The 13,582-nt window shown below is 43.7% G+C and overlaps 1 protein-coding gene across 6 annotated transcripts in view; it reads left to right on the top strand.

Moving 5' to 3' along the window:
* tiam2a (TIAM Rac1 associated GEF 2a) overlaps positions 1-13,582 on the top strand; it is a 67,430-nt gene that overhangs the window by 7,155 nt on the left and 46,693 nt on the right. For 5 of the 6 annotated variants that reach the window (XM_076978924.1, XM_076978921.1, XM_076978923.1 and 2 more), the window contains exon 1: positions 6,065-6,275. The exons of the other annotated variant lie outside the window; for it this stretch is intronic. The gene's annotated coding sequence lies outside the window, so the exon portion shown is untranslated. Of the gene's footprint in view, positions 1-6,064; positions 6,276-13,582 lie in introns of those variants that run through there. 6 annotated transcript variants of the gene reach the window in all.

Here is a 13,582-nt window from a genome sequence, read left to right as displayed (position 1 = left end):
TTACATTTCGGAGCACCAGCAATAGAACCGCCTTTACCTCGTGTCTGAGCCGTGCCACGGCTCGCACCAACAGAAGTACCAGCACAGTTAAACGAAGTGAAACGTCCGTGCCAGGCGTTCCTTTGCACAGGCCGTGCACTTTCACTTTGGAACTGCAGGCAGGATTCGTTGTATTTTATTTTATTTTCCCTTTGCGTCCTACAGCGTACTGGCCATGGCAGTCTCGGGGTCGTAAATCTTCCTGTGAACATCCCATGTTTAGACTGCCTCTTTCTGATGTTGACAGTGCGCATAAAACTTGTTCCACTGACCATAATAATAGCTTTAAACATTATTGGATATATCCAAATTGACTGGAGACCACCATGAACTCGGGGACAAAAACTGTTTCCAGTTCTTTCTTGCTAATATTTTCTCCTTCAGTCTGGTAGATCCGACTTCATACTGGGACAGGAGAAGTGGACAAACTGAATCGTTAGCGGGGATTTGATATGTTATAATTCAAATAACCTCTACAGAAGCTCTGTTTCTGACACCAGTGGGACACCTGGCCCTAATTAGAACATTCACAGGGCTACGGTCTATTACTTTAATTAGAAGATCTTAAAAGGAATTCACCTTATTTATTTTATATTGGTACCCCAGAACCTCTCAGCAGGCTCATTGCTTAATAGGCATGATCCTCATATGAAACACAGAGGCCTAGTGAATGGATCTGGGCCCAGTTTCACTGTAGTGTTAAAATCCGCTTAACTATTCGACGGCATGTTTGAGGGGATATAGTTAATTTTGTGATCTAATTCTTTGGGGGAAATGAAGCCCTTTTAATTTAATTAAATTATAATCTGATTTAGTACCCAAGGAATGACACAGCAATGTAACATTTCACAATATATACATTTTATATATAAAGTTTTATGCGACTTCTGTATAAATAAAAGATTAATCACGCGTATTAAGCTGCAGTTAAAATCAGACTTTTTAAAATACAGTAAGTTGCTCTGTGATGTTTGTAGATTCATTACATTCAGTTGCAAGCATGCATGGATTACTCATGGCTCACTCATCGCTCACTGAAACACGACACTTCTCACGAGTCTGGATTTGGAGAATAGGGGAAGGCATTGTTACGCACCTGTTAGATTTGTGAGCAACAGAATTAGAGTTTCCAGCAGATTCATGTATTTTTGCTTACTGGCTTCATACCTTTTGGATGCTAGCATTTTTTCATTGATGCCAGTAAATATGAATACAAATATTAATGAAGTATTTGAGATGTAAAGGATGACACGATGAAAAAAAAAACGTATGGCCCCCATCTCTGCTAGGAGTGTCGGCATTCTTGTTTTTTTAATCCATTCCATTTTTGGTTTATTCTGCCCTCCCACCACGTGCCACGCTGTCATGGTGTAATGGCAAAACAAACATCATCTTAAGACTGCAGACTCCCAATACTCTCACTGGTCAAATACGTCAGCCAATCAAATACCGCCATGCTTTCTCATTACAGTTAAGGAAGGACCTATTTATAGCTACAGCTCCAACACAAGCCCTTCGTGTTGTTACCAACAGCCGAAAATCAAAGCTCCCTGATAAAGTAATAAACGCTCCTTCTATATGAGTAAAAAAAATAAATAACGACAGCTTTTAAATGAACAATAATAAATTGGCTGAATTTTGTAGTAACTTTAATGATCGTTATAGTACTGTTCTCCTGAGAATGTCTTAAATTATTACCTTAAACAGTAATTTGCCTCAGATAAGAGCGGAGTGGTATGTTTTGTATAAATTTTATTTATTTTGGAGTATGCTAAGGATTCACAAAAAGGTTTTGACTACGTACCTGGCTTCTCCAATCAGAAGAAGCGCTTAATGTTTGCCATACTCGGTGGGTGTGGAATTAATTTTTATCATTTTGATTTAATGCTGGAAGCTTGACAGGAAAATGTAATGCATTATACAGATGAAGTATGACTTTTAACTCTTTGTGGCATTTGAAATCCCTCCTAAAAGATCACATGCATTCAATTTCTGAGCTCATGCAATTTCTAAGCGCATTTAAACTTGGAGACTGACAAAAGACATATCATTATAAGAGGGAGTACATGCACCTTCCACCATATAAACTGTTCACTCATCAATATTCAAACCATACAGAAAATTAAAGGCCTTTTAGGTCCATCAAAGCACCCATATTGGCAGCAGTAAAAAACACATTTGAGTATCTGTCTCTCACAGTAATTACTTCTGCATTCGATGGTCTCTCTGGCTAAATGGCTTTGAATAGTACAAGCTAAACATGGCAACAGATGAAATTTTAATCGTTTTAACCTCGAACATACATGACTTAATACACACAAACACACTGTTGAGTCAAACAAATATCGATGTGTCGACACACCAATGTCAACACAACACTCTACCTTTGAAGGTGAGAAAAACGTAGTTGTTCACTTATCACAAACCATTAACTGGAGTCACAAAATTATCAGTTCCAATGGGGCTGCCCAGGAAGTCACAGGTGTTAACGGGTCTGAAGGTGAAGTGCGGCATGACTTCAGTGCAGGTCTTCCCAGAGCTGGTACCTTCAGTCATGAACCTCCTGGTACCTTCAGTCATGAACCTCCTGGTGCCTTCAGTCATGAACCTCCTGGTGCCTTCAGTCATTAACCTCCTGGTGCCTCCAGTCATGTACCGCAGTCGTGGCCTGGCGGTTAGGGAACTGGTCTTGTGACCGGAGGGTCGTGGGTTCGATTCCTAGACCTGAGGCCATGACTGAGGTGCCCCTGAGCAAGGCCCTTAACCCTCAATTGCTCACTTGTATAAAAAATGAGATAAAAACGTAAGTCGCTCTGAATAAGGGCGTCTGCCAAATGCCATAAAATGTAAATGTACCGCCTGGTATCTCCAGGAGACGGAGCACCCTAAACAGGTTCCGCTTTGCTTGCGCTACACTCACAGCCAGTGAAAAGAATTTAAGAATTTAAAAAGAATTTCAAGTCATCATCACTCCATATGACTAAAATGATCTTCTGCCCTTAAATACCCATGATGGCGTGTTTCTCCAAGGCTTTCAAATAGTGTCTGAGGCAGCTGTGCACAAACAGAGCAACCTGGGCTGATCACCTGCTCCTTCCGTTCTGATGAGTACGTGTAGGCCCTTTGAAAAGGGAGAAATCATCCCAGATGAAGGCTCTTGCTTTTAAGACAGTTTGTGAATACAGCTTTTTGACTTCGGTGTTCCTCTGTGAGGTTGGTAGTTATTGGTGGTGCATTTTGCAAAACCCCATTAAACCACTAGAGGAGATACAGATTTAAAATCTCTCCCAGGGGATGGCCTGAATGCAGGTGACTTGAGTCTGGTGTACAGAGGCTCTGTGTGTTTAATTAAGCAAGGCTATAACCCAGTGCCAGATAGATCAGTCTGTTTTGTGCTTATTAAACACTTTTTCCAAATTAAGGATGTAATTGTACAGAGAAGCGCGTAGAAAATGTTGCAAACAGAATTCTGTAATTAGTCTCCTAAACCTGCTGGCCACTATACTAAATGTTAAACAGTAGATTATCATTTTCCTTTTGGTTGTACATTATTGTAAATAGAGGCTTTTTATGGTAAAGCCAAAATATACTCTGTCTCACAAAATATACAACGGTTGCATAAAGTAGCCACTTTCTTGTACGTATATCTTGTGCATGTCCTTCTCTGTTACATATGAGTCAACTGAGCCTCGGTTACAATGATCGTTTAAGAACAACCATAAGGACAAACAGTCACGATATGCTTAATTTTCAAGCAGTTACTCTAAGTTGATCCAACGTAATGTTTGACTTCTGCTTGTGTTTGAACACTCACATTTTTTCATGCTCGCAGTAAATTAGCGCCATGTTTTTATGGGCTTTAGCACTGCTTGCACTGAGAGTATGTGTCCCTGGATGTGTGCCACAGTCGTATTTAGCCCCGTATATCATGATGAACCCATGTATCATTGCCCCCCCAAGCCCAAGTAGCCTGTGGTGCGATTAATACCCTTCCTGCAGATTTGGTAGCAGTAAGGGCACTATTAATCCCATTGATTTTTCCATTGGCCAGTTCATTGGGAGCATGGTAGTCATCACTTAAAAACCATTAAAGACGTGTTTCCTCTCATCAAACACGCCCAATGAGACTAAAATGTATTAATGTCAAAAGAACTATTTGCATTATTAACACAATTAACTTCCATTAAAATGCAGTACAAGGCGTCACGGCAATAGAGTGAGGAGAGACTGTAACAGAAGTAACAGGATCTTGAGAAACTGAGATATAAACTTTTTCCTTTCAAGTTAGTTGTTGTGAGACAGAGACCTTCACTCTCCAGTGTGGAGGCTGGTGTGATGGAGATAATCATTTAGGAAGGTTATACGACCGCTGTACCGGTTAGCTGGTGGTCAGAGCTCCCCTTTCTGTTGGGTTGAGTCCTGGGTAGTGTGGTTGCCTTCAGACTTCACCACATGTGAAGAGTTTGTCCTCGTAATCTCTACTTCTAGCACACAAACCCATCTTCTCATAATCTATTCTTCTAGCAGACACACACACCCACCCATTTTCTGGTAATCTCTTCTTCTAACACACACACACACACACACACACACACACACACACCCATTTTCTGGTAATCTCTTCTTCTAGCACACACACCCATAGTCTAGTAATCTAGAAAACTTCTCCCCAGTAACTTCTGCTTTATGCCCAATGTGAATTACCGTGGCCAATTAGCATTACCATGGGAACAGGGGAGGGTGATAATGGTTGAATTGTGCTGTATAAAAGCCAGTCAGCGAGTACTGTGTGAAGAAAAAAAAAATCACTTTACTGTGCCTGTGACACAATTGCTATGACGACCTTATTTCCATGGCTGTTAGAGCCTGTTAAATGTGATGTATGAACTCTACCAAGACGGGCAGTGACTTGAACTCAGGCGAGCTGCTAGCACGTCTGTTTCTGTGGGGCGCTTTCTCATTGGAAAATTGTCACAACTGTTAATCAGGACCCAGAGCTCCTTTTGAGCCCCAAAGCGCTGCCTCTGATCAAGCTAACAGTGTTCCGGTGAGATAAACATGTCTGGGACATGCCTGTCTCTCTTCCAGCCAGGCTGCTTTGTTTGGGGAGGGAGGGGGGGCGACAGGTTGTCATTCAAAGTCAATTACACATAATTGGGTACAGACCAAGCAGGCTCCTTGGGAGCCGGCAGTCGTGTCCTTAAAACACACCAGAGCTGCAAGGCCATTCGTAATGCAGGTCTGTTGCAAATGTGAACCGTTGTTTCCCTGCATCACAACCCTGTTTTATTTGGTATAATATCAAATAGCACACGGACGAGAGTTTAGAATAATGGATAGTGCATGGTGAGGGATTGGGTTGGAAAATGGCAGGCATGGTGTGTGTTTAATACACAGGGCTTTATTACGTGGTAATAAACAAGCCGTGTACACTCATCTGGGCAGAATCCACAGCAGGACACACAGACACTGGTCACACAATAAAATGGGTTCAGCTAGCCGCATGGATGATTAAGTACATAGTTATCCTTGCCCATTTGACAGCGTTAACACAATGTAATCTTCCGGAAAGGGACGGTTGACTAACAGTGTAGCCCCCTTTTCCAGTTGGTCAGTGCTGTCCTGACATTTGTCACATATAACCTGAAACATTTGGTTGGGAAGACGTAAAAGATACTATGTAGTTTATAGTGGACTAAATTATTTAATACTTTTTACAATTACCAGAAATTTACGGTAATAATTTTACATTTAAATTTACAAGTTCATTTATAAGTATGGAAACGGAACAAATGGGATCAAAATGTCAACACAATTCATGCGCTTATTTAAAAATCTAAAATCTTTGGTCGACCTGAAGTTAAACATCTTTGTCTTCTACAGTTCACACCTCTTCACGTGTTCTTGTCCGGCCTCTGTGCCGTCCCCTTCTAATAAGGTGTACGGCTGCGTTTTATTCTGATTGGCTGACGGCGCTGTCTATCATTTTAGGGTGTGTCTAAGCGGCGTGGACTGCTGGTAGGGAATCCCAGTTAGGCGCGTGCAGTTTTACGTCGCGCGTGAGTTCCGTTTTTCCTGCAGCGAAACGTAAATAGGAATCACACGACTTTAGGAATAAAACTGGTGTTGTTATCGGATGTAGCTTGAATGTTTCCGAAACAAAAAAAGCATAACCCAGGAACAAAAGGCTAAAGTAGAGACCCGAGCAGCGTGGTGACTGAACCGGTTAAGAATCGGTGAGTAAAGTTACGATTGCACTGGTGTCTGTGTGTGTGTGTAGGAGGTGTGTTTGAGATGAAGTGATGATGATGATGATTGTGGAGATGAAGCAGCTTCTGTGTGCGATTTGCGTCCTTTCTGCGGACTTTTCACTGCTAGTTCTTCTTTTCGGCGCAGCTGCTGAGGCGTTTCAGCAGAGCTTTGCAGCGCAGCCGTGTTGGACAAACACTCCTCATAGTGGTCATGAACCCAAACTAGAGCTAACTTTATATTCCATCACTGCTTAGATGTTTTAAAGTGGTTTGTCATTTTTACCTTGGCACTTAAACTTATTTATTATATGGAGCCTGGGTGTCCTCTAGTAATGATGGACTCTTAAAGGGACAGGGCGGTTTAGTGGACCGTCTGGTCTCTATTCAGAAGATCCACGCACCTTTTGCTGTTTCTTTGAATGTGTTTGTGCTCTCTTCACCCACGACTTCACCAAAAACACTCCTGGGGTGATCAAACGCACCAATCCAAACACGACACCGGTCCATATGGTGGGCCCTTGAGTGCCCATATTGTTGATGTACAGCTACAACCTTTAGTTTTTTGGGTGGGGTGTAAGGGTAGGGTGCGGTGTCAGGTTCAAGAATAATGATGGGAGGGGGGGGGGGGGGGGGGGGGCAACGCAAGCCTGTTGTGTGTCAGAAGCCAGAACAAACAAGCTGCCGGTGGATGGCCCAGACATGCCATTTGGCACTGGGGTTTGTGTCATGGTAACAAAACGGCAAGGTTGATGATTAATTAGAAAGTTCCTGTTTGTAAATGACAGCAAACTTCGGCTTGGTCACGTGTTCAGAATAGTGTTCACATTCTTAGAGCTGCAACATAAATTCACAAAAAAGCTGCTTCTGTCAGATATTTAATTGTATAATTACCATAACCAGTCTTAAGCCAAAAGAAGAGGGCTTTGACCTTCATATTTGCAAGTAAAACGATGTATTTCAATTTATGTAAATGCTGTTCTTTCTCTCACGAACTGTGAGCAAATTTGTGGCTGCAATGTTGCTATTGGGTGGCTTTAATTCAGTGACATGAGAGAGATAAAGACCTTAATTTCTTAAAAATGTTCTCCTGTGAGGAATGTTCTCCCACAAGGAATATTACAGTCCTGTGTGTGTGTGTGTGTATCTATCTATCTATGTGACAGTAGGTTCAGCATTTTCTTGCTTATTCAGATATTGCTTCCCAGACTGTGTTGTTTTTCCTTCTTTGAATTTTATCACCAAATCTAAGTCACGTTTGTATAGCTGACTCACATGGTTTAGATCTGTCAAGCATTTGTCCAAAAGCTATAATGTCTAGACATCAACAGTTTTAGTTCTGTTAGTTACCATTTTAGTGGTTTACTTTATCCCCCCCCCCCCCCCCCCCCCCCCCACACACACACACACACACACACACAATAAAGGATCATTAGTGACGGGGCATTACTTTAATGTCTGTATAGGACTTTACACAAAGTAATGAAGCTCAGATACACCCCCCCCCCACTACGTGGTGGGCACGTTACCCTGTTTCCAGCTCTTTGAACTTTTATGCCCGTTCCTTTCTTTAAGTTCTTATTTCAGTTAGTGAGTTAAAATAGGAGGTCGTGCTGTAACACTCGTCTTTTGAGTTGTGGTATTTAGCAGGAGGTCTTGACCACGGCGGTGATATTTATCGCTCCCGTGGTAAAGATTATATTTGGTTGTAGCGCAGCGTCAGAAGTCTCACTTCTCGGCACGTGAACGGCTGTGTTTAACTAGGTGGCTATTAAAAGCAGGTGAGCCAAGATGGGTGTCGAAAGCTTCATGGAGGGACTGTGAACCACCGTCCAGCAACCAGGCAGCCAGCAAACGAGTGCTGTGAGCAGGTTTCTCTCGGCCTGCCCTTCCTGACGGCACAAAGCCAGACCTCCCCACCGCACGTCTGCTCAACACCCCCGTCGTGTCCAGCCACAACGCCGGGAGGGTTGAGATTGTTTTGTCTGCGTTGCCTTTTACCTTTGACCAGCGATTTGCTAAATTCCGACACGCAGTAGTTGAAAATGTTAGAATGACTATATACAGTGGAACAGGCACCAGTGTTACATGCTAACTGCCCGTTCAAAGGAGACTCACCCGGCCGAACAGATGGAAGCATCTGGCTCACTTCTGATCATGGCGTAGCCCCTTAGATGGTGAGGAAAAAGAAACCCATTCTAAGATTAATGCCACGAATTGAATTCAGTTGTGTTTTTGGACATCACACCTGAGCTTCGGCTGGTGCGCTTCAGAACGTAAATGGAGATTTGACATCAGCAAGATCTTTGATAATTTGATGTTTGAAACGAGCCGTCAAAGTAGGGCTGTTGTGCTAAACATAAGGAGAGGTCGTGGCCAGCCACCTCACCACACGGCATTTGTAGTATATGAGTGGCATGGCAAACATTCTTTTGTAAGCTCGATATCACGTTCGGTCTTGTGTGGCTCAGAATCCCCTTCCGACCCACTCCGGTCCAGTTTTCCATCGGCTTTCCTGCCCATGCACACACAGCCCTGTAATTATGTATGTTGTGTTCCAGCTGAAGTGCTTCTGCGTCTATTCAAAACCTCTCATTCATTATCCAGCCGTCCTTACGCTTGGAACCCTGCTAAACACAACGAGTGGTGTGCACTCCACGCCTCGAGCTGCTGCTAATGCAGACACGGGCAACCTGTGTGTGATTGGGTGCCGTTCATCATCCTGCTTTGTGAGGGACAGTTGGCTGCTCTTCAGGGTAATACACGGGTTATTGTTGGTGAGATATTTGCCTCTTAGCATGGTCAGAGTTCTGCTTTTTCCTCATTGACTTTCAACATTCATAACAGAGAAACATCGGTACTGTGTACATGCAAATTTACATTAATGCTATGAGTGGGAGGCTCCATGCTGCTTAGATAAGATGTTATCCTTGAATGGGACCATGAAGACCTCATAGCCATGTCCGTCCCCCCCCAAACACTCTCTCTGTCTCCACTCAGATATTCATAAACCTAAATATAGTTTGGTCGGGGCACCAAGGGGTTGTTTACCTTCAGATACAGACCTACGATTTGTGTGCAGAGCCTGGTGTTTTGGGCCTAGAGTAACGTACACCAACTGGCATCTTGGATAAGGATCCTCACTGGCTAACGTGTCTGGGCCAGTCGCTAATTGAAACCTTCTAGACCGGTTGGGTCCAGCGTCACCGGGCAGCGACAGACGGTCTCCATCTTGCTAATCAGGAGTGCAAACACAGCTGGGACAGAAGACACAAAAACAGAATGGGCACTTCTCGAGGACTCTGTCTTCTTGGGGGCTTTTTGTTTCAGGAAGATAGATGTTGGGAGGAATGAGTGCCGCTCTTCCTCTTAGGTGTTTGGTAATGCGTTCACGTTTGCATTGTGTGTTTGTTGGGCAGATTTAAAGTTGGTGATGTTGAGAACAATAAAAACACATGGATCATTTGGCTATTTGGAAAAAAATATTCTTCAGTCATACAAGGAAATTAACTGTGTTAATCGGTCAGCTATTAGTTCAACCAGCATATGTTTTTGAATTGATCAGTAAATATATGATATACACACTAGTGATAATATTTGTTTACTGAAACAACCGGTTCTCTTTATCTGACCTCTTATTGCTATGTGAAGTTGCAGGTTTGTTTCCTAATTAGTCTTACAGTGGTAGGTCTCCGTTCAGAATGGAGATTCTTTTGGGTCCACAGAAGTGTGTTTAACTCATGTTCAGTATAGGAGGTTATGGGAGCTGTTTCAGACTCTCCCTCTGCACGTAGCTCTGCCTGCTCCCACAGGCCCTGTGGTCTATAAAAAAGGTCACAGGATATTGGGCACAATATCAGCTCATCACCTCAAGTGCCTGCTCCTCTGTACAGTTGTGATACTACACATGGATGTCATCCAGATTTCTTCTCTTAAGAAGGTTTTATCAGGCTGAATTTAGAGTGCCAAGGTATGACGTGGTTTAGATGCAACACCTGGCTTGCTTTAGGAAGATCTGCCTTTGGAAACATGTTATTGTTACACCACCCACATGTCTGATTTATCATTGTTATGTACTTTCCAGGTTTGAATGATCTTGAAAAATCATTCTTGCATGGAATGTGTGCTAGCTACTTTTTCCATCTCCCTGGAAATGATCTGGGGACCCATTGATGCAGACCCATTTATTTATTTATTTAAACTTATCTTCATATTTGCTGTACTCTAAGCTTCTCAGATGTAAAAAGATTTTGGAGTTAAATGTCTTAAGCTGTGGATGGATGTCAGATCTTCTGTGAATGAAGAGATTTTTAAATCTTTTATGTGTCAAACATGATCCAGGTGTCACTGCACATGTAGGCTACATGAATTAAAGTCTGCGGGATTAGGTAATGAAAAAACTATTTCTGCAATTTATGCAAAATATTTGTTAGGCTAAAAATATACTTAATTCTCTGATCTGACTACTAAAGTCCTGTGACCAAGAATGAAATGCAGTGTCTAAGAATTCTAGCCAGGAAAGTTTGTTCACCGTCTTGTTGTTCTGACCTTGTGTTTCACTTCACGGTGTGTTTCACAGTGCTGCTATTGCATGCCGGCCTGTTCCTGTGAACACGTCTGCTTTCTCATTGGTCAGCATTATGTACTTATGTACACACTCAAGGAGGCTATAGGGTAAGTCAGTGGATCCAAGATGGCCGCTGGCTTTTTGTGTACTGCTGAATATCAGAACCTCCTGTTTCATGTCTGTTTTCACTCCGATCGCTCTAAAATAAGACAAATGACCAGCAGACACTCTCAACAGTGAGGCTGCACGTTGTGATTAGGTGTTCCTGAAAACCGACACCCGTGCCGTTTGAGAAGTTTTCTACTAATCCGTCTCTGCGTGGGCATCGATGGCGTTGACTGCATGCCCGAGAGAGACATGTTTCAAGCGATGCCATTGGTCGAGTGGTGTTTTCTGTGGAACTGGCCCATACTACACTTGCCTTTTCTAGCTGCTGATGTAAAGCCTCAGGCGATGCTCTGGCCGTGGGTATATGCCCCCCGAAGGATTAGTGGCCACGGGTCATTGCTATCCCTGCATGCTTCACTCTAAAAAGACCTTTTGTTGGACTTCTACTGGATTGCATACTGTAGGTGCATAGGACCACATATTTTGGGGTGGGGGGATTTTAATATATTTTGTCTGAAGTACGTACTATTACGTGTTACGTATTAACTTCTCTTCCAAGTATTGTATCCACTTTAAATCTGACACATTTTGACAAGTGCAGATAGCTTTTGCAGTTTGTAGTGTTTCATGAAGTGCATTAACTAAATTCTTTGCAGTTATTTTAGTTAACAATGCAGCAGAAACATCTACATGAAAAAGGTGGAAATGATCAGATTGGGGAATGTTATCAGGGTCTCGGAGCAGTGCACGTGTCGCAGACACTGAGGAAACTCCAGAGCTTGTTAGCACAAATTATGTGTATGCTGCTATTTGTAGCGCTAGTTCATTATGCTGAACATGTTTGGAGGCGTTTAGCTCTTCTGAAGAACTTTAGCGTTGGTGTGAGCAACACTACAACTGCGCTATTGAAAGGTATAATTGCAACAAGTTTAACTGCTTGTAACTGTCTTGTTCCACTTCATTGCTCAGACATTCTTGGTCATGTTATGTTAATGAGTCACCCATTTGAATCATCCAGTTTGTCTCTTAATAGACATTAGACGTATTGTTTCGGGGGAGAATATTTTCCCCACCACTTGACAAGACATTTATCAGCAGACAGACAGAGTCCGTATGAATGCTTCTGGTGTACCCAAACACTGCTTAGTAGTCGCATGCTTTGACGCTGATTTGCTTTGCAGCACGTTATTGGTGCGACCCATTGGTGTAAAATGCTTAGTTGTGACAGATTTTATACCATCATGTCTTCAAGGAAATCTCGAGAACACTCCATTAAAGCCACTGTTATTTCTGTTTCAAAACGATATTTTGTTGTGGCTAAGTTCAGAGTGTGTGTGTGTGTGTGATGTTTTCTCACAGGGAACGTTGAGTCACATCGTTTCGTCTGTGTCGCTCTACCTTGATCTTTGGGTAGAACTTGTATGACCAGGTTTATTAGTTCGCCCCATTATGTTAATTTCTGTAATCCTAATCCTACTTGGGGCTGGGTAAATCCCTTTCTCATGGTTTTTTCCTTTCTCGTGGTTTCTGTAATCATCTATTCAGAGCCGAAGCGTCTCCAGATACGGCATGTTGTCTGAGGTGCTGGGTGAGCTCGGTGGGGGGGAGCATGCAGGTTTGTCTGCTTTTCTAATTGCTGCTGGAGCTCCCCTCCTGCCTCTGGCCAGGTTTAACGAGGTTTAACGAGCTCCGTTGCCCCCGGCGTCCTCCCCTCCCCCCACCACCTGCAGCGTGTGCGCTGGCCGCTGAGCCCCGCCTCCTTCTCGGTTCCACGTTCTGTAGGACGGTCGCACGGCACATGCACGTTAAACGCGCCCTCGTGCACCGAACACGCCAGCACGTTTAATTCGATTCCACCGCGGGGACCGTTACACCGAACTCGCATGCACGCTGCGTCCAGAAGCCCTGCTGTTTGGCCAGCAACGGTACTTTGTGTTAGTGGCACACACATCTGTGGTCGGAAAGCACACCAAAAAAAACGTAATTAGGCCTTGTTTACGTGCGTGCGCCTTTTGGGAGTGTTTACTTTTCCTTGGATCTCCGGCTGTATTGTTAAAGTATTTCTTTCCTATTCTTCTTCCCTGTTATTATTGTTGGAAGGAGGCCTGCAGCTCGGTGACTGGCTCCTTCAGACGGCGTGTCCGACGGTTTGAGCTGGCGCGTGGCGCAGCGTGGTATAGGACCGCCCGCGTCTGGTTCCAACGCTCCGGCTCCTGTCTGTGTTCAGGGGCCAGAGAGCCTCTCTGGGCTGAATCCACTTCATGAGAGCCGTATCACAAAGACGCTTCTCCCCCATCCCCGAGATCCGAACTGGATGTGGCCACGTTCCCATTGAGCTGCTGAAACCTGCGCTCAACGCTTCTGGTTGGATCGAGGTCAAAACAGAGCTCGTTTTGTTTAAACCCTGCCTCCAGGGTGAAATAGAGAGCGTCTTTCTGTCTTTTTCTCTCTCTTTCTCTCTCTCTCTCGTGCTCTCGCTCTCACTCCAGCTCTCTGCCCTGTTCTATTGTATGAAGAACTGAGACACAGAGAGGATAAAACCTTCTCTTTGCTGTAAGAAGAACCCGACCGGCCGCGACCCCCCCCGACCCCGAGCATCTGCTCCACTGGCTCACGCTTC

This window comes from Brachyhypopomus gauderio, chromosome 17 (genome assembly GCF_052324685.1).
Source record: "Brachyhypopomus gauderio isolate BG-103 chromosome 17, BGAUD_0.2, whole genome shotgun sequence".
Lineage (NCBI taxonomy): Eukaryota > Metazoa > Chordata > Actinopteri > Gymnotiformes > Hypopomidae > Brachyhypopomus > Brachyhypopomus gauderio.
This window is presented reverse-complemented; position numbering and strand designations above follow the sequence as displayed.